This window comes from Melozone crissalis, unplaced genomic scaffold (assembly GCF_028551555.1).
Source record: "Melozone crissalis strain CALT ecotype California unplaced genomic scaffold, PUWL_Pcris_2 ptg000042l_1, whole genome shotgun sequence".
Taxonomy (NCBI): domain Eukaryota; kingdom Metazoa; phylum Chordata; class Aves; order Passeriformes; family Passerellidae; genus Melozone; species Melozone crissalis.
The window spans coordinates 7,350,651-7,370,680 of NW_026535820.1; the positions used below are offsets into that span (position 1 = coordinate 7,350,651).

A 20,030-nucleotide genomic window follows, 5' to 3' on the forward strand; every position below is an offset into this window, starting at 1 on the left:
CATCCCAATATGGCAGACACAAAGCACATCCCTGTGAACCTGGCACAGTTTGGAGTAGCACTTGGGGTCCTGCCTTCCAACCACCTGCTCAGGTCACTGGTCTTAAAAGGAAAAAAAACCATCCAAGCACTCAGAGATGCACGAACTAAACAGATATTTTGCCTTCTAACACTTCCACGTGTAATTAAGACAGGGAGCACCACATTCACTGGAAGTCAATGTACTTTTTCTTATGGTACAGCAGAACTGTATGCCCAAAATTTCTCCCACTCTTTCAGAGCAAGCTTTGTCCATATACCAGCAACAGCAAGCATCCCAAAGTGGAAAAATACCCTCACTGCTCCTATTCGAACACCTCGGGTTGTTGTCTTTTTTTCTGAGGCAACACTTAAGTTCCTTTTAAGCCCTTCCTGCAGCAATGCCTACCACACCAGACACCTCCAAATGTAATCCACTGGAATAAGCAGCCTTTAAATTAAGGTGTTGTAAGGTCATATAGCAACAAGATCATCAGATTAAAGAGGAAGTGGAGTTAAATTAATACCGAGTCACTATTTTAAGTTCTGTGTTCAAGACAACAGCATGATAGCCTTTCAAGTACAAACTAGTCTTCAAGCAGGATGGCTGAAGAACTTTTCTATTAAAAAAAAGAGTTTTATTTCTTGTCTAAATCTGAACATGAAATGAAGGACAACAACTCATCAGACAGACAAGATCTGGTCCCAGAGACAGATGTTTTACAGCTGTGCTTTGGGCTTCCTAAAGCCCATTAGAGCTAGCACATACAACTCCTAATGTAAACAAGCTGCTTTTAGTAACTACAATATTCACTCTGAACACACACAATGCTAGTCAGGGCCACCTCTCCTCACAGTTTGCACCAAATGCAGCTTACAATGCCCATAAGATAGAATCTGTAAATCCCCTCTCCTGCACCTCCTGCAGATCCTGAAAAATGATTTTTTAGATGTCAAACCCAAGGAAAGGAATCTAGAAGGTGCACTACATGAAGGTTTGGGTTTTTTATAATCATGGCAAGAATTTACCTTCTATTAACAGGCATACAATTGCCCAAATCTTGAGAAAAACAGAAAGGACAGCATGAGCTTCCACTCTTCCACCCGCCAAGACGTCCCTTTCTGTCACACTGCAGGCAATATACACAAAAAAGTCAGGGCTCTCCAGAAAGCAAGCAGCTTCTAATGGCACATTGCTGCTATGCTGAAAGAGGCACCTCAAGCTGACAGGTGGATTGAGCAGAAGCTGCAGTCAGAATCCCTGACTTTTTTGTAAGGTGTTCATTCCTCTGCTAAGCCACACAATATAAACTGCCCATTTCCCTCTCTGGAGAGCAGCAAGAGCACAGTATTACAGAAGGGACTAAGCAGCACATAATTTGACTTGCAATGTACTTTTTTCACCAATTTTTACAAGGAGGAGTGCATTCATTTCACTATCAGAAAGCTGTGATAGGAAGTAACAGCCTCAGCCACCTACTAGGACCAAGCACTCATTCCATCTCAAACCAGCAGGAAAATGTAAATAGTTGGGAATACTCTGAATAATGGAATCCACTGAATTACTGACTGATGAAACTTGATGACACTGAAACAACACTAAATTGATAAAATTTGAGACAGACAAATTGACTCAAAGGTGATGAACCTAATGGAGGATTTCAAGCTTGAAAAATAAAAACCAAACCAAACAAAAAAAACCAAAAAACCAAAACAAAAACCAAAAAACCAAACTAAACAAAAAAAAAAACAGAAACAGAAAAAAAAAACAAAAAACCCTCACCAACCCAAAACCAACAGCTCCCTCCCCCCTTTATTGTGAACAAATTGTTTCAAAGATTAAATACTTCACATTTGAAAGAGCAAATAAATTATTTATATATTAGTAAATCTTTTAGGCTTTTGTTTTCCTACCTGAAGAGGGAAGCTGATTTCTGGTCAGTGGATTAATAATTTTGACCAGTTTATAGCATACAATCCATAGCATCAACACAATAAACAAATTTTAATATCCATTTTAACTCAGGCCAGCACATTTTTCTTTTCGTGTCCTTTGCTTCACAGATGATTACTCTATTTCTCTTTCTCCCATGAAGGTTCCCAGGCAACTGATCCAATCCACTTGCTCACTGCCACCAAAATGAAAAGATGAAAAGGGCTTGCTGCTCTCCAAGCCAGCGGCCCCCCTCGTCCTCAGTACCAGCTCTGGTGTTCATCAGATCCTTTTATGAGCTAGTTTGATTCATTACAACAGCAAAATGCTCTCCATTTTACAGAGTTATTTTTCTGCCATTTTGGTGAACTAAAGTGGCTCACAGAAGGACCTGACAAGCACTGCTGCCAGAAAAAAGTAGCAGAGCCATGTGGTTGTGAGTTGGGGCGCAGGGGGACAAAGGCAGAGAGGAAACTTCTCCTTTCAGAACAATGTCCAGTTAAATTAGCTCACTGCATTTCTCAAACCATACCCTGACTTACACATGATTAGAGGGACCACAAGACAACATTCAACAGCTTCCAGCTATCTTCAGAGCTACAAAAAACTTACTATACCAAAAAAAAGTACTCTTACACAGATTTAAGTATAATACTCCATCAGAAGAAAAAAGTTCTTACAAACATAATATCAAGATAAGGATACCCTAGACAAGGAGGGTAAAGAAAGCTTGGCAGACTTCACTCTAGTTTTTTAATTTAAAAAATGAACAAACAAAAATCAAAAACCAAAAAAACCCTGAGAAGAGCCACCAATCTCAATAAACACTGTGATGGAGAAACAAGTATTTTGAATAAGCAGAAAAGAGCAAGAACTTTTGTCACCAGTATCCAAAATAAAGCTACCAGAGGACAGGTTATGTGCCTAAGAGAAAGCACCTTGAGGAAAGGAGGCAGTCAAGCCAACATGGTGGAAGCAGGCGCTACAGCTGCCTGGTCCCCAGGTTTTCTGCCCAGAGATTTCTGTCCATGGACCAATCTGCCCCATTACCATGGACTGCCTGCTGCAGATGCGCTGTTTCACTCCAGAAGAGAAAAGTCAAGGTGTACCAAAGGTGTCACTCCCATAGCCACACTGAATTGATCTCACCATTCAAAGTTCATTGCCAACCTGGAGGCTCCTCAACACAGAAACAAGCTGCCTCCAGCATATGCTGAAGAGAAAAAGCACCCTGCCCCAAAACACCACCATGCTCCCACCTTGTCAAATTTGAAAAGGGATTTTTAGCTTTTCTCACCCTACCAGCCTCCCACCAAAAGTCTTAATGTTGGGCAGCCACAGAACACACCACTCAACTCCAGGTGACACACCGGCACACAAAGGAAGACAGCAGCAGATCCCAGAAGCCCCACCAGGGAACAAGTTCAGGCACACAGCCTGCATCCCAGGTGACACTCATATCCACCTCTAAGAACCCCTCCTAGTCCAGTTCCTCAGACAGCCAAAATCTGCATTGCCCAACCAGCCCCTACTGCACAGCCCAGCTGTGCCACCGGTCATGCGACAATGTCAGGGAAGTCACATGTGAACCAGTGACAAGCCACAGGTTGTCCACCCAGAGAGGCAGGCAGAAAGGTAAGCATCCTGGTTTCTTCTGAGAGAGGAGACAGAGAAAGGTGAAGAACAGAAAGAGATTAAGGGGATTCATCTTCTAAATCACACCATTAGGGAAATTTCTTATGAGAAGAGCTATGGAAACAATTGCTTTCACCTTCCATCTTTCCCACAGCCAAGTTTTTATTTTTTAACTTCACAAAATTAAGTAGTCATGGTTTGGGCAGGGGGTAGCAAGGGGGTGTGAGGCCTTAACTTACTTCCCTGAGAACTCACCGTTCAAGACTTCAGTCACCTTAGCCACAGCAAAGCCACACAAACAGCCTCCTTCCATTTTTCTTTCTTTTTTTTTTTAATAGTTTCAGTGCAACATCTAATATGCCCAACTTCTAAGAGTACTATGTACTACAAAGATTCCCAGACCCAAGTTGTAAGACATGTTTCTGTCCTAGTTCTGACTGTAACAACCTGATTGGTCCAAGAGTCATGCAATTTCTACAAAACAACCCCTTCCTTCAGCATGGCTGCCACAAGGCTCAGATCCTGTTTGAACTGTGAAAGTATGTTCACTAAGAATCACTTCTGTGAGAGAAAACAGCACAAGCTGGGGAATACTGCAGAACTGTAGTAAGGAGAAATGCAGGTGAAACAGGCAAATTTTTTTCAGTAACCCCTGTAAAGATCACAACAGAAATAAAGAATCACATTTCAGTTACTTGTGTACAAAAAAAGGACAAAAAATGAAAATGACAGTGTACCTTTGTAGAGATCAATACCGAAATAAGAGGGAAGTGAAGCTGAAGCCTGCTTATTCACTTCCCCCCAATGAAAGAATGATGATTAAAGAAAAGATGAGTGAGGTTGTACTCCACTTATAGAGCTGAGTAAATGCAAAGCACAGCAGACACCTCACAATGGTACTGATAAATAAACTGAATTACTTAGCAGTTCTCTCCCAGACTAACATCCTGAGGCAGTCCAGAAATCCCTATTTAACTCACTTTCTGAATGATTCCTTCCTAAATCAAGAGAGATAGTAAACGGCTCACTATAAACTCTCAGTTTAATTCTTCATGGTTAAAACAACTCAAGGCAAGAATTATACTCTTAGTGACAGTCTCCTCATCAGAGTTTAAAAGAATCTCTGAACTCACATAGGCACTGGCTACTACATCAGAGGGCCTTCCTTTAAGCCATCCTGACACAACTACACCACCCTGTGCAGCTGCCTGGTCTTTCCAGGAACTAGCAACATAGTCCCAGAACCTTTCAAACTACGAACTGGAGATGATGAGCTGTCTGCTTTTTGCCTTGCAACAAACCACCAAATCCAGCAAGCAGCTACTTCAGTCCAGAAGCTGCAAAAACCAGAGCACATTCTCAAAAATCCACAGGGCTTGCCGAGATATATACCAGACAGTTGAGCCAAAAATATGAAATCATCATCTTAGATCTCATGTCAAGACAGTAACTGCAGTTATGGTTGTTTCAGTATTTCTTATCCCACATGAGAAAACACTTGGGATGTCTGATTCCTGGACTTCAGATAGGCTCTCCTGTACAGGAACAGGTTAAGATTTTGAAAACAATTGTTATACCCTGAACAACTAACTAAGATGCATCCTTGAAATTTACCAGTCTCTCACTGTCATGCACTTTTATCTCGGCCTTATCAGAATTATTTTTGAACATCTGTTAGCCTCATCATTACTCTCCTTCTCTCAATCCTCCTTTTATTGAGCATTACAAACCAGGTCAGTTGTATTGCCTTTCTGGTTGTTAATCTTCAACTTGAAGAAATACTAAACTGCCCTTCTCTACAGTACAGACTGACACGTGCTTTCCTGCAAGACCTTTTACCAAGTAGCATTTCAGCTTTGGATTTCAATCTCAACAGCTACATTGATGGATCCTCTTTGAAGCAAAGAGTATTTTCTCATAACTTGTCATCAACTCAGACTTCCCACTTACTAGCTCATCCAAGTTAATACCAAAGACTTGAACCAAGTTTTTCAGTTTCTATTATGTAAGAGCTTGTTTCACATTTCTCCCAGAACAGCACTACCTACCTCAATGCTTTCTGTGATGAAGACTTCCTCCAGGTTTTGTCCTATTACTGATGTCTAAACTTCTAAAATTCCAGCTTTCAGCTCAGCTTTAGTCTTCAACTGAATTCTCTCACAAAGAATGACCAGTATTCCTTCTCACATAGTGACTACCCACTTAACAAATCCTGTTTACCCTGTAAATAAATCCATAGGCTTCCTATTTTAAGATCGAGGACAAAAGTGCCTTTATTAAAGTCTTCCTTGGCCTTGCTCCACGTTCTGATCTGCTTTACCACTGGTCACATAGTTCCTGGTCTCCAAAGCTCTCCTATTTCTTTCAGAAATATCACAATCCCGTCAGGAGCTGCTCCCTACACCCCAAACTTCTCTGCTTGGCAAAGGATAGCCCACAATGGCTACATCCATTTCAAAACTGTCATGGGACTAGACCCTCCCCACTCACAGCTACACAGTGCACAGAGCAAGAGAAATACTACAGCTCTATCTATCCGCTATTAAAAGATGGGGGGATGCCACTTCCGTGAAAACAAAACTTGAAACAAGAGCATTTTCCTCTTCAGAGGGTCATGAAGAACCTTTGGGAAGCTGCCAGTACACTGCAGCAGCCCCCTGCTCTGGCTGTCTGTCCCTTGCCATGACAGCATCCAGGGGCTAACATGAGACCTCATCAAGCTTTGGTGCAGCCAGCCAGCCCTCCCCACACCAGCCTAGGCATCCTCCACGGTTTTGGTAGAAAGCAGCATTATTAGGAGCTGAAATGCATGTTTATTTTGCCACATATCCTCATTATCTAGGGCTGGCAAGAAAACACAACTCCATTAAGCGAACAGAAAGCAGTATGAATTGGAAAAAAAGATTAAAAACCCAACAGGAAAGGAACTTGAAGAGGAACAAAATCTATGGGAAAGCTGGGGGGAGGGGAGTAGAAAGGGCAGGAAGGAGAAAAGAAAGTTTTGTTTTCAGAGCAGGACTGCCTCTGTTGCACAGAAGGAATCCTACTTTGTACATCTGATGTACACCTCCACAAAATGCTTTAAGTGACACTTGCTTTGTAGATAGAGATCAAAATAAACTGTGGGGAGGTCAATTTCTTTCAAAATCACCAAGAAATGTTAAAGCCAGCTACCTGTTGAAGTTCTAGCAGTAAGCTCAACTGAACAGCTTAAAAAGTGGCTCAAGGACATTAAAATAAAGTGCTTGCAAAACTATCCAGCACTGGATTTGCCATATGCCAGCTACTCCCAGGCAGGTAAGCTGCTGCACTGCTCTCCCCAAACACAAGCTCATATTTAAATGAAACCTGAACAGAATAACCTCTAGGATCAGGACCATATAAATGAAATTTTATTCTCCCCTCAGAACCATTAGGAAGAGGGCAGACATTTTGGCTGCAATGACTTTTTCCAGACAATTGATTCCCAAAGTTATTTATTCCCCACCATTCCCCTCAAGGCCCTCTCGTCACAGCAATTGTCTATGTCAGAGGAAGGTTGGACTCAGCTCCCATGAAAGCCAAGCAAAACCACACCCAAAACAGCTATATAGGTCACTACAGAGCAAAGGGAGCCCTACATCACGCCAGCAAGGGCTTCTGGTTAGTTCCCACACGCCAATAAGCTTTCAAAGTCATGCGTTACAATGTTCTACTAAAAGAGTAGCTTATATGGTAACGAGCACTCTTTTATTGAATCTTAACTTCTAAAAGAAAATGCTTAAATTAAGTTGTACCCCTCCCTTTTTTTTTCCTTTTTTTAAAGAGAATGCATTCAGCACAAAGGCAGCAAAACAACCAGAGTGCTTAGAAACAGATACAGAACAGCATCCAGAGAAGAACCCAAGTGGCAGCACAAAGATCCTTGGTTTTGGCTTGGCTTCTTCTAGGTGCATGTTTACATCTCAGAAAAGTCACAATGTTGGAAGCTAAGACCTAATCAGCTTTTATATACTTAAGAACACCCTTAAGAGCTTTGTTGTCATATTTGGGCTCTTGGAATGTGTCCTTTAGGTCATAACCTCCTTTTTATTTTTTGCATCATGCCCTCCAACCTCATTTTCCAAGACAGATTTTAGTGCACAACTACAACGTGGCATTTCCATGACTGCTGATCTTGGGTAAGATGTGAATCACTGAAAGTTAGTCAGATTGTGCAGGCAGAAAGAAATCAGGAGGAAATCTTCCATCAGGCTTCAGTATCTCATCAGAACCCTAAAAAAACATGGGATGTTTCTGCATATTGTACCTCACTCCTTCCTCTGGAAGAGTTTTAAAAATTAAATCATAGTTGGAGCTTCCCTTTGCCTTTTTATCACTGCTACAATATAGACAGTATTTAAAACTTTCTTGCATTAAAATCCAGTAGTATTTGTGCTGACAAGCTATTCATGGAAATATAAATGATGAGAAATGACGGAGTTAATGTCTGTCTTAATGGTGAAGCTAAATTAATACAGTAACTTTTCTGTTGGAAAAGTGAAGGCTAAAGCCTCACCTACACACAAAAGAGTCATTTGTCAGAAAGACAGTTTAATTATTTACTAAAATTTGCAGTTTTCTCTTGTATACAGGGAACATTAAAGTAACATAAAAGTATCACCCATGTTACTTATGGGCATCAGTCAACCAGCTCATAAATCTGAGCAGTTAGTGATTTGCTCACAGCAGACAAATACATAAGGGTTTGGAAGTGAGGATTTAAGGGAACTGAGGGAAGGAAGACCTTCAGACACACACACCACTCATCTCACAGTTGCCTGTACCGTTGGTAGCCACAGACTTTTGTTTGAATTACGTCAGATTCACAAGAGCAAATACCGACCAGCACATCCTAAAGGCTTTCCATCTGAAACTTAATGTAAAAATGAATGGGAAATAAGGGATGGAGGTAAGGCACAGGATTCAAGGAGACACCTGCATTTATTTCCACCCTCCTTCCTTCTGGTTACTTTCTTCCACCTCTTCCTTCCCACCGTAGCAACCTCTACCTATCACACCATAGACTACAAACAAAACCAAACCCCATGGCCAAACGCAGCCTCACTGCCACACTTCAGCAGCTCTGAGAAAACCTGAGAAGCCTCTATTACTCAGGCCTTTCCAGCCTGACAGAAAATCATGTCTGGGTTGCCTTTGTTTAGGTTTTGCTGTAACCTCACACTGCAGGTTCTCCTGCCCGCAGAGCCGCCGTCCGTGGGGCACAGACCTGGCACGGAGCCTCCCCGTGTGCTGGGGCAGGGCAGGGCAGGCCCACTGAGCACAAGACCCACCCATGCCAAGCCCAGACTGAACAGCAATTCCTTCTTCAGTACCTGCCTGCAGCTTTGCCATCAGCCTGACCCACCTGGACTCTCCAACAACTCATTTTACGTCTTATGAAAGTCCTAATGTTATTTGAGTGTTAATGGCAAATACTGCAAACATTCATCGAAGCTTTTCAGTTCAAAACAGCAAATAGCTCACGTGGGAAAGAAACTACACTCAGGTTAACTGACCCCTCTGCACGGACAGGGAAACCTTTACAGTGCTCCTCTGACACAACTCTTCAGGCTTCTGCATTAACCAAACCCAAAAGGAACTGGTCGCAACTGAAATCTCCCATCACTGCACAGAGTTTTGATTGCAATAGAAAGTGTTCCACTAAACCTCATTTTTACTGACATTGTTACAGTGCAAAACTCCTAGAAATTTTTATTTTCCTAAAAGGACTGTGTGATCCTTGCCTGTGATCGAAACTTTCCTTCGTTACTGAAGAGGCAATAAAATAATTTTGGGTTTCAAATATGAGGCTTTTTCGCCTGTTTAAATAACCTAACCATGATTTACAAGCAATAACAGAAATGTCATCACATTGTTAAATATTTAGTAAGATATTTGGTCAAATATGATTATCCAATTAGTATCAGTGAATTAGTAATTCAGTTACACTTGCAATCACAAGCATTTAATACTCTTCTAAGAGCCTGTGCAATGGCTTTAATAATGATCTTTATAAAGTTTATAAAACAGCTCAAAAGAGACTGAAAATAAGCAGTTCAGGTTAACAGAAAGACAGGACAAGATGCGTGAATCTGTGGCATTCACCAATACTTCAGTAGGGGAAATTTTGTTTTGTGAAACTGTTTCAAACTTCACATTATATCTAAGATCAAAGATAATTAATTTTTCCAAGCAGCTGTGGTTTTAATCTAGAAGAAAATAGTACAATATCATAAGGATTTCTGCAAAACCCTGAGTACATTTACAACACCAACAAGAAGAAACAAGCCATACTCCCCACTTTTGGTGGCTGGAGATAGGAAAATACAATTTTTCTACAGAATGTAATTGTTCTGATCACCTGTTACAAACCTCAGAAAGAAATGGTTAATTTTCCCCAAACTGCATCTTATTTTAGAAGTGATTACTACAATTTTTCTGCTGGTGCTATAAAAGCAGACCTCTTCAAGGGAGCTCTCTCTTGACTGTCACCTCACTGTTAAGTTTGTAAGCAACCTGGACATCTAAAATATGGTCTATGCTAAGCAACGTGGGTTATTTATTATTATTTTTATTTCGTTAATAAGAAAAAAAAGTATTGGAAACTTTTACGGTGGAAACTAGAGAGCTTGGAAGTTCCTCTCTTAGCAGCACCTAGTAATGGAGAGGAAAGTGTTCTGCATATGTGCCCCAAGCATCCAGCTACATTTAGCTTTCAGCCTTTTTATTATCATTGTCAATGAATGGGCCCCAGTCAAATTAAAGCTGCCATTTTAGGTTAAAGACTGGAGAGCCTCTGTTGTGCAACAGCGAGACAAAAACACTCCAAGCGACAGATGCAGCACTCTCATTGGAAAATGATAGATTTCAACTTTTATAAAAAAAAAAAAAAAACACAAAAAAAGAAGAAGAAGAATTACGGATCATGCTTTTTAATATGAATTATATATTGATACTCACACATTACCGCAAACTAACGGGATTTATAATTGGGAAAAATCAGCTACCCATGCTGCTAAGGTCATAGTCATTAAGATTTTTTTGCCGTCGTTAGAATGGATGATCTGTGAGGAAATGAACAGAAACATTTTTTGTTCAACTTGCTTGTTTGTACCTCCGCTAGTCCCGTATAACACGAGAAAAGAAAAAAAGGAAAAGGGAAAAAAAAAAAAAAGGGCTAACACATTCTCCCGAAAGCCATCTTCCAGGATAAACACTGCCCGCGATCTGCTTTGATGAGAGTAAAAATCGAGACGAACATCGACATAGAAACAAACTTATCGCACCGAGGTTATTCTGATATTCCCCAAGCCAAACATCCGCGGAAGCCCAAGTGGCACGGGAAATTTAAAAAAAAAATTAAAAAAAAAAAAAAAAAAACAAAAAAAAAACAAAACAAGAGGCTTCTCGCAAATGAAAAAAAAATCGCCCTTTTCTGTCGTGGGGAGGCACGCTCGGCCCCTTCCCAAACGAAAACAAAGGCAGAAAGTGGGGAAGTGCGGGAGAGTTGCGCGGCGCCGCGCGGCCCCGCAGCGGACAGGGAGCTCCCGGGCATCCATCGCTACTTTCCTTTTGTCCATTGTCTGTTTAAAAAACAACTACTTTAAACCCGGGCGTGAGCGGGCTGTCGGGGGGAGCCGGGGAAACCGGCTCCATTTCCAGCCCGTGCCCACGGCCACCCCTTCCGCAGCACCCCGACCCGCCCCCCCGGACACCCACCCGCGGAGACCGGCCCGGCGGCGCGGGGCGCGCCCGGAGGGGCTCCCCCGGCGTGGGAGCGCGTCCCCTGATGTAGCGCTACCGGGATAAATGAAGGCAACGTAATGATGGCTGCTCATTGCCTGCAGCGCCTTCTCCCTGAGACTCACTAACAACCCTGCCCCCCTCCCCCCGCCACCGCTCTCTCTCTCTCTCTCTCTCTCTCTCTCACACCCGCGCACACGCACAGGCGCTGCCCGCTCCCCGCCGCCCCGCACGCAGCGCCCGCCGCCGGCCCCGCTCCGCTCCGCGCCCCGCGCACCGAGCGCGGCCGGGCCCCCCCTCGCTGCGCGCCCCGACCGCTTTGGCCTCAAACCACCTTTTTCCGCTCACCCTCAAAATGGCCCGGAACGGGGTGGGGGGAAGCGCGACGAGGGGAGCGCCCCGGCCCCGACCCCATGTGCGCGGCGGCAGCGCCTCCCGCCCGCCCCGGCTCCGCGCCGGCGGAGCGAAGGTACTCGGCGGGGTGAAACCCCTATTATGCGGCGTCCGCCGGCACCGCTCCGGCCGCCTCGGGTAGCGCTCTCCCTTCCCTTCCCGTCCCCTCCCTCTTTCCCCCGCTCCCCTTTCTTCTCCGGCCGCCGGGGAGCGCCGGCCGCCCCCTGCCCCCTCCCGGTGCCGCCGGGGCAGGACGATCCCCCCGCCGCGCGCACCGGCGGCCGGAGCGGCACCTCGTGCTCCCGCCTCCCTCCTCCTTCTCCTCCCTCCCCGCCCGCCTTCCTGCCGCCCGCCGCCACCCACCGCCCGGCCTCCGCTGGGGGTGCCCCCGCTGCGGCCCGGGCCCCGGCCCCGGCGACCCATGTGCCTGCGCGGAGCGGGGCGGTGCCGGGCCGGGCCGGGCCGGGCCGTGCGCGGCAGGGAAGCGCCCTCACTTTGTTAGCGCTTGTTGTGCCGACGCGGCCGCCGGGAGCCGTCAGCGTGGTCAGCGGGGGAAGCGCTCCCGCGGCCATCCCGGCCGGCGCTGGGCCCCGCCGCCCCCGCCGCGCAGTTTCGCTCAACTTTTCCCGGATTTTTAGTCACCCTCCAAACTTGCGGAGAGGAGCGCAGGGGGGGGAAGAAGGGAAGGGGTAGGGGCGCCGGCGCTCTGGCTCCCCGGTGCCCTCCCCTCCCCCGAGGCGAGGCAGGCGGCCGGCCGGCCGGCCGCAGCACAACAAAAAGCCATTTACACCCGGGGAAGTGCCCCGCTGAGACACCCCCCTCAACACACACACCCCCCCCGCCCCGCCTCGCCCGGAGCCGCGGCAGCGCTCAGCATCCCCCACCCCCCCGGACCGCCGCCGGCAGCGAGCACCCCCGCGCCGCTGCGCTCCGCTCCGCCGGGGACAGAGACCTGCCGCGGGTGCCCTGCTCCATGGCCGGCGCCCGCCTCCCTCCCTCCCTCCCTCCGTCCGTCCGTCCGCGCCCAGTGAGGTGCGGGGTCACTCACCGGGCCGGTGCGTGGCCGTCGGGGACCGGTGTCCCCCGCTCGCTCCCTCGCTGCCCTCCGCCGAAGGGCCGGGGAGGAGGAGGGGACACGCTCCGGAGTTGGTGCCGTCGGCCGGGGGGGCGAGGCGGGGTGCGGGTCTCGCACACAACACACACGCACACAACACACACGCACGGAGTTGCTCGCTCGCACCGGGGCTGGGCTAAGAGGGGAGGAGGGGGATCCCTGACCGGGGCGGGCAGGCGAAGGAGGGGTGGAAGGGAGGGGAGGGAGAGGAAGGGTCAGCGCGGGTCTCGGGTAGTTTCGGGGTCTCCGCCGGCTCCGCTTCGCTCCTTTGTGTAATTTCACTCGATTCAAGTTTAATCCGATAGTTCCCGAGCGAGCGAGCGCGCCCGCCGGAGCCGAGCCGAGCGCGACACCAGCCAGCCAGGCGGCTGCCGCCCCCTGCGCCCGCCCGCCCCCGCCGCCTCCCTCCCCTCCTTCCTCCCTCCCTCCGCCGCCACAAGGCGCGCCCCCGACACCGCCCCCTCCCCGGGGGCGAGCGCCGCCGCGCGCCCCGCCCCCGCGACGTCACCGCCCCGCCCGGCATAATTTATGCAACGAGGAGAGAAGGGGGAAAAAGGAAAAAAAAAAAAAGAGGAGGGGGAAAAAAAAAAAAGGAAACCCCCCCGCGCCCCGGGCGGGGGTCACTAACCTGCCTGCCCGCGGCCCGCCAGCGCCCCGCCGGGCTCCGGCCGCCCGGCCGAGGGTGCGCTGCTGCCGCGGGGCACGGCGTCTTCCGTGCGCTGCCCGCCGCTCCGCTCCGCTCCGCCCCGCCGCACTGACCGGGGGGGGCCGCTCCGCACCGCTCCGCACCTCGGGGGCAGCGCCGCGCCCGCCCGCCCGCCCTGGCGCGTCCCGTCCCGGGAAACTCCCGGTGAAGCCCGGGGAGTGTGTTGTGTGTGAGGTGTCACTGTGTCACTGCCGCTCTTCAAACTTCCCAACCGCGGCGGCGAAACGAAACCGAGAGGCGTCCCGGGAGGCTGCCCGGCTCCCGCCGCCCGCCCCGGCCCCGGCCCCGGCCCCGGCCTCTGCCCCCGGACGGGCGGCGGGCACCGCACCCCCGCCCGCCTCCCTCATCCCGGCCACCGGGGCGGGGCGGGGCGCGGGTCGGATCGCCCGAGACCGCGGTTTAGGGTGGACTTTGTCCCGAGCGGGTCGGGCTTTCAAAGGGAAGCGGCCATTAAGCGCTGCCCGCCCGCCGCCCGCGGCAGCGCCCCCGTCTCGGCGGGGCCGCGCTCCCCCGGCACCGCACCGGCACCGGGTCCGGCTCTGCTGCTGCCGAGTTTGTCAGCGGTGCGCTCGAATTCGTGATACAAAGCGAAACAAACTCATTCCGTAAGTAAATTAGACAAATCCCACCCAAAAGTGATTACCAGTAGCGCGCTTAGCGGTCCTCCCCGCACTGCTCTGGAAACTAAATAAGCGTCTTAAAAGTATAAAGAGATTAAAGCGTAAACCCAGTGCAAAGATACTCGGCATTACAGGAATTTTCAGCGAGTCATTTGACGAGATAACTTTTTACCATCATTGTTAGTGGCAGGTTGGAGAAGGAAAAACAGTCATGTGCTCCTGGGCAGGGACACCCTCCCCCTCCAGCTCCTGCCGCTCCTTTTAGGGGGCTGCTCACTGCACCCACCCTCGTATCTTTGCCGTGGGAAAGAGAGAAGGCGTCCTGTCCTCACAGGATCTCGCACAGCTTTTCCTCTGCGCTCTTTTAACACACAGTTAGTAGGCTGGGAGCTGGATCCAGGCAACGTGCATGTCAAAAGCTTCTCGGGCTATTGGCTCCCTCAGTCCAGGTGTCCATGATGATTCCACGGCCATGAGAGCCACTACAGCTGCAAAAATATTTCAGGCTTCTCCAGAGGAAGTATGACACTCTTCCACATTGTGTCATTCATGTCTGGCCTACTCAGTCTCTCTTGGGTTTAGGGGAAGGCACCTTTTGGGAGAAGGGGAGGTTAGCAGTTTGGGAGGCATCACCATCTTCCATGCAGCCGGGCCCATGCAGACACCCAGAAAGGGGCCAGCAGCTGGGGTGGTGTTGCTCTCCCAGGTTTTCAGCTGAAAAATGCAGTGAAAAGCTGATAGCACGTGATGGTGCAGTAGAATACACTCCCTGTTCTTCGCCAAGGTCTTCCGTGAAGTTAAAAATAGCAAGTGGAAATAGTATTTAAAAACAAAACACTTTGAAGCAGCACATGACCCAAGTATACCTTCACTAAATTTGCCCAGTTTACCATCGTTATACTTCATTTGTATTTCTGTACCCTTTGAGAAAACAAACAACAAAACAACAAACCTACACAGAGGTATTTTCACAAGTTACTAAATGTAATCAGTTTCAGCTTTCTCTTGCAGTATGTTGACAGACCAGAGAGAAAACAGCCTAGAAACATTTACCCCAACTCTGTTTTTCTGCGTGCATCATTTAAGCATGTCCCTACTCTGACAGCCAAGCGCCCTGGTGCAGCATTAGCCTGCCTGGAACTCCCCTTGCTTTCAAAGATTTAAGTTCTCCAAGATTTAGGGGCGCGAGAAACTCATTCTGAGACCAACTGCCAGCAGCCTCAGTGCTCCCTCTAGAACTTGTTTCAGTTTCTTGTTGAGCAGAAATCAGAGCGAGAAGCTGCCGAGCATGAAAAGTGCTCAAAGCATATCGTGGTGCCAGGGTGAGCCAACCAAAGAAATGCTGCACTTCTTTAAAAAAAGAAATATATTAGCATGGCAAAAGCAGTGGGGGGGGCATGGACAGGTACTTGGTTAAATGTTTGTTCCACTGGAAAAAAAAAATGCCCCAGTCTCGACTGTGTCTTGTAGAAGCACAGAACCAGCTCCTCAGGTGCCATAAATCATCCTCAGGCCGTGGCCTATGGAATCAGCTGGCTTACTGCTCGGGTCATAAAAATGTGCAGGGAGTCTCCCAACGCTTTCCAACATCAGAAGAAACAGAATCTGCAAATAGCACTTTCGCAGAAGGGGGAGAATTACAGCCATTCTCTAACTCCTCAATAACAGGAAATAGAGAGTAAGGAAAAGTGCTGCAGTGGTTTCACCGCTCCAGGGTGGGACACTGTCACGGTGTGGCACAAGTTCACACACATGCACACTCAGTGGTAGTGCCAGACGTGGACAGAATACATCACAGTGCAGCTGCTGCACATGAAAGGTTTTTGAAACCTTAACTTGTGCTTCAGCCAGTCCCCAAAGAGAAAGCTGTAACTCCATGGGTTACCAACAAGGCAGCTTCACAGGAGAGTGAGGAAACAGCAACATGGCATCCTCATGATTAACCTTATTGGTAACAGCTTATTAAAATACCCAAGAGATGACAGGGATGAAAATTCACTTGTAGCCAGCCACCCAACCCTTTGTGTGCTGTTGGGAAGAAGTAATCTATCTAATGTAGGCAGCCATTTGGCTCACAGATTAGAAAGAATTTGCATTAATGGTTGAGAATTTCAACAGCAGTTGCAGAGCAAGGGTATGTGTACCAACAAAACCCCAGCGAATTGCTACACTTTACCTAACCAGGTAAACCCTCAAGTTTGTGGGGATAGTTTGTACCAACTGAGCAAGCCACTGTGTATGACAGGCATAGCTGTGCAGAGATAAGTTAATGTACTCCGTAAGAAGTACAGCACTGAGATTGCTGGGTGGCATTTAAACCTGTTTTAAAATATCAGAATTACAAAATGCAAATGATTTAGCATCACATGAAAATACAAAGGCAGGTTACTTATTCAGTAGACTTTGAAGAACCAGCATCTGTTTTAACAGCCACGTACAGCAAAATGTGATCTTAAGATCTAGACATTGTCACTTCCGCGGGTAGCAGATGACACCTCACAAAGTCCTGAGTCCCCAGACAGGCTGTGCACAGGGAGGCCTTCAGGCTACAAGGGCCAAGCAGTCTGTGCCTTGTTCCTGACAACCCAGTCCAGGTACTGAGCTTGTTTGAGAGCTGCTGAGGGCTGTGCAGAGAGCTCGGAGCAGCCCACCCTGCTGGAGAGCAGCTCTGTTAAGCACATCTGGTTCCTCACCTGCTCAGCACTGTGAAGGTCCAAGCCATGCATCAGATCCGACAGAAAGTACTTGTGCTGCTGCCATGCCCTCCAGGTGGCTTCCTCTAAAAAGCTTTTTTGCTTTGGTGAGGGAAGTTTCAGCTCCCGAGGAAATTCTGTACAGATGTACCTAAAACTCAAAAACTTCTTCTCTCACAGGCTTGCTTTTACTTTTATTCATGCAAGGAGAGATGTGAAACCATAGAGTGAGCCCAAGCTTGTGCTTGGAGTAGCTGAGCACTTCAGGCTCAGCATTCAGGATGCCATTTCAGAGCCTCAGACCTCATGTTTTGTCCCGTGGTTGCTGGGAAGTGGCTCCAAAGTCACACAGCCATGACACATACTCACGTTTTATTAATCTTTGAACACTGTTTCAGTCAAATGAAGTGAAAAAAGTCAAATGGTTTCTTTTTCACAAGTGAAAGTTTTACTCAAAGTTTCTGAAAATTAATAGAGCAATGGAAGCACACAAGACAGAGTGTGTAGTGGCCAACAGAGCACAGGTGATTGTGATATGCCGTAAGGTGAAGGAAAAGAAATATTTTTTCAGGAGAAATCGTTCACTAACTCATAGCATGCTGAAATACCAAGAGCACGTGGATTTTGGCAAGTACCAGGAAGCAACAGACTCGTATCAGAAAGAACAACTTTAACGACTTCAGCTGAAGAGCTAAAAGTGCTGGAAATATAAATGCTACAAGGAGCCACCCTGTGGCACCAGCAAGCTAAGGGAACAGAGGGCAAACCAGGGTAGACACTTGTGTGGGTTGGTCGGGTTTTTTTTTTTTTGAAACTCAAGCCAGGCATAGTGACAAAAGCTGGAGCTGGCCCAAACAGCCACTTCTGTGGCAGGGAACTCTTTAACTGAGCAACTGAACCAGAAAAGCAGAGGGGCAGCGAGCTGCAGCAGCTCTTGCCCACATGCCACTCACCTGTCAGGCCTCTCAGGGGCAGAGCTCTCTGAGGGGCACCGGCATTCCCTGATGCCTCATCCTTGGGAATCCAGCAACAAGAGGGAAATACTCCCAACATTTATTCTTTTTTGTGGAAGTGTTTTGATGCAGCAGTATCTCTTGCATAACAACATACAGCCCTCTCAAGGCTAACTTAAGGACTAACCAAAGACTTTAGGGGGGAATAGGTGAAAAGTCTGTCTGACGCAGCACACTGTGACACGTCACTGTGGGTGCTGTGGGCGCACACACAGCTGTGGGCAGCTGTCCCCAGCCTGTCTGCACTGTCCCACTCAACCTCTCCAAAATGCTGCCTGGCTACTGCTGCTTACCTACGATGATCTGGACGGCTGGAAGGAGGCACCCAGCCAAGTGCCAGCGGCACAGAGGTGACAAACAACTTGCTGTCCCTCCCAAACAGACTCATCCCTTAGTTTGCTGGCATATGAGGCAGGATCATCTTGCTTCTGTCTAAATTGTGATTTAACAGACCAGTGCATGCCTGCTCACCTCAGGCTCCTGGTTCCCACTACTACTGGAGACAAGACCAGGCCACCTCTTTAATCAGGAACAATAGTGAGTTCTTATAAAAATGGAGCAAAGCCACAGAACTGACCTACTCCTCATCATCCCTGCTGGTGAGGACGTTTGCTCTTGGACCGTGACATGAGCTGACAGCTTCACGGTCGGTTTTGTTCTCACCGTGCAGGAGCAGCGTTAAGAGCTCCCATTTCCATCTTTGACGGCTCAGCAGAATGTGCCTCTTCTCACATGGAGAGCCACAGCTATCGCAGCACTGGCAATTCCTGACCTTTGTCCTTAATAAATGGAAGGCATCATATCTAAGAATGAAGTCACACCCCCGCCAAAAGTATCAGCTGAAATAAAAACACTGCAACTCATCTGCTTAGCAACACGGGCTGCCACCAACATCACTTCCTCCTAAAGACAAAGTTCAGTGCTCGGGCTCCACCCTGACTCAGAGCCGCCCGTAAAATTGGATCTGACTCGCTGAGAGGTCACGTCTCCTCCTATGAACAGGACTTTCCACAGCAGCAGAATTTCACTGGAACTTCCCAGCACGCAGGCAGGGAGAGAGGGAGGCAGGGAGGGAGGGAGGCAGCGCTGCCGCAGTCACAGAGTTCACCTGCCGAGGAGGCAAGGCACTGACTTCCACATTTCCATTCATCTTTTCCAGATTTTTCAGAGCAGGTACTGAATAACTTGTTCCTTCTGTGGACTGGGGAGCAAGAGTGATTTCTCACCATTATTTCCTGGGTTTGCATATGCAAGGAGCACCTAGGTGTGACATCCTCGGATGCAACTACGGATGTTGTCATTGCTTGTTTTGAAATGGGAAGCAATATAAAACCTATGGCCAAACACACCCAATATCCTTGAAAAATATTTACAAACCATCCTTGAAAAATGCTTATAAACTATTTTTCCTGCTTATGTTCATTGAGAAAAAGATGCATTTAAAAGTATTCAATTTTATAACTTTTTAAAAACTTTTTTCTATGTGTTTGTTTTTCTAAATGCTTCATAAAACTGCAAGTCTACAACAATTAAAAATCTATTTAATTATATAGTTAAGTTAAATGTGGTTTCTTTCTGATTCTTCTTCTATTCTGAAAGAGGATCAGCTAACAGGATGATATTGTTTTCTCATTAAACTCAGGTCCACTCCCCTCCCCACTTGGTAAACTTATAGGAAGGGGGCTGAGAGGGATCTGAAGAGGCCATCTGGTCCCCCCTGGCTGCACACAGATAGGATAAAGTAGCCCCAGACAATCCCCAACAGATGTTTGTCTAACCTGTTCTTAGAAACCCTCCACAGAGCAGAGACCCGAACTTCCTAGGTAGCCTGTTCTGGTATTTGACCAGCATTCAAAAATAATTGATCAAACCTCTTCTAACCTTTTACAAATTGGAAAATTTATCTGATTCCCTCTAAAATTTACTTTTAAGGCTAAATATCCTTCCTTCTTTCACCACTTCCTTTTGTATTCTAAATCTCTTATTTGCTTTCTCTCCCCATTCTGTACTTTATTTTTCAGCACCATGAAACCAAGGACATTGTGGCAGTTGGGAACTCACTGGCACTCAGTGGAGTCATCTTTACATTGTTCTTGATGACTTACATATGCCACCTATTGATAAATCCTAAGAGAGCATTTT

The 20,030-nt window shown here is 47.5% G+C and overlaps 1 protein-coding gene across 1 annotated transcript in view; it reads right to left on the reverse strand.

Moving 5' to 3' along the window:
- The window catches only part of CHD7 (chromodomain helicase DNA binding protein 7), a 128,789-nt gene extending 118,142 nt beyond the window's left edge, over positions 1-10,647 (reverse strand). Inside the window, exon 1 of the mRNA XM_054284955.1 lies at positions 10,567-10,647. The gene's annotated coding sequence lies outside the window, so the exon portion shown is untranslated. The remainder of the gene's footprint in view (positions 1-10,566) is intronic.
- Positions 10,648-20,030: the final 9,383 nt, after the last annotated feature.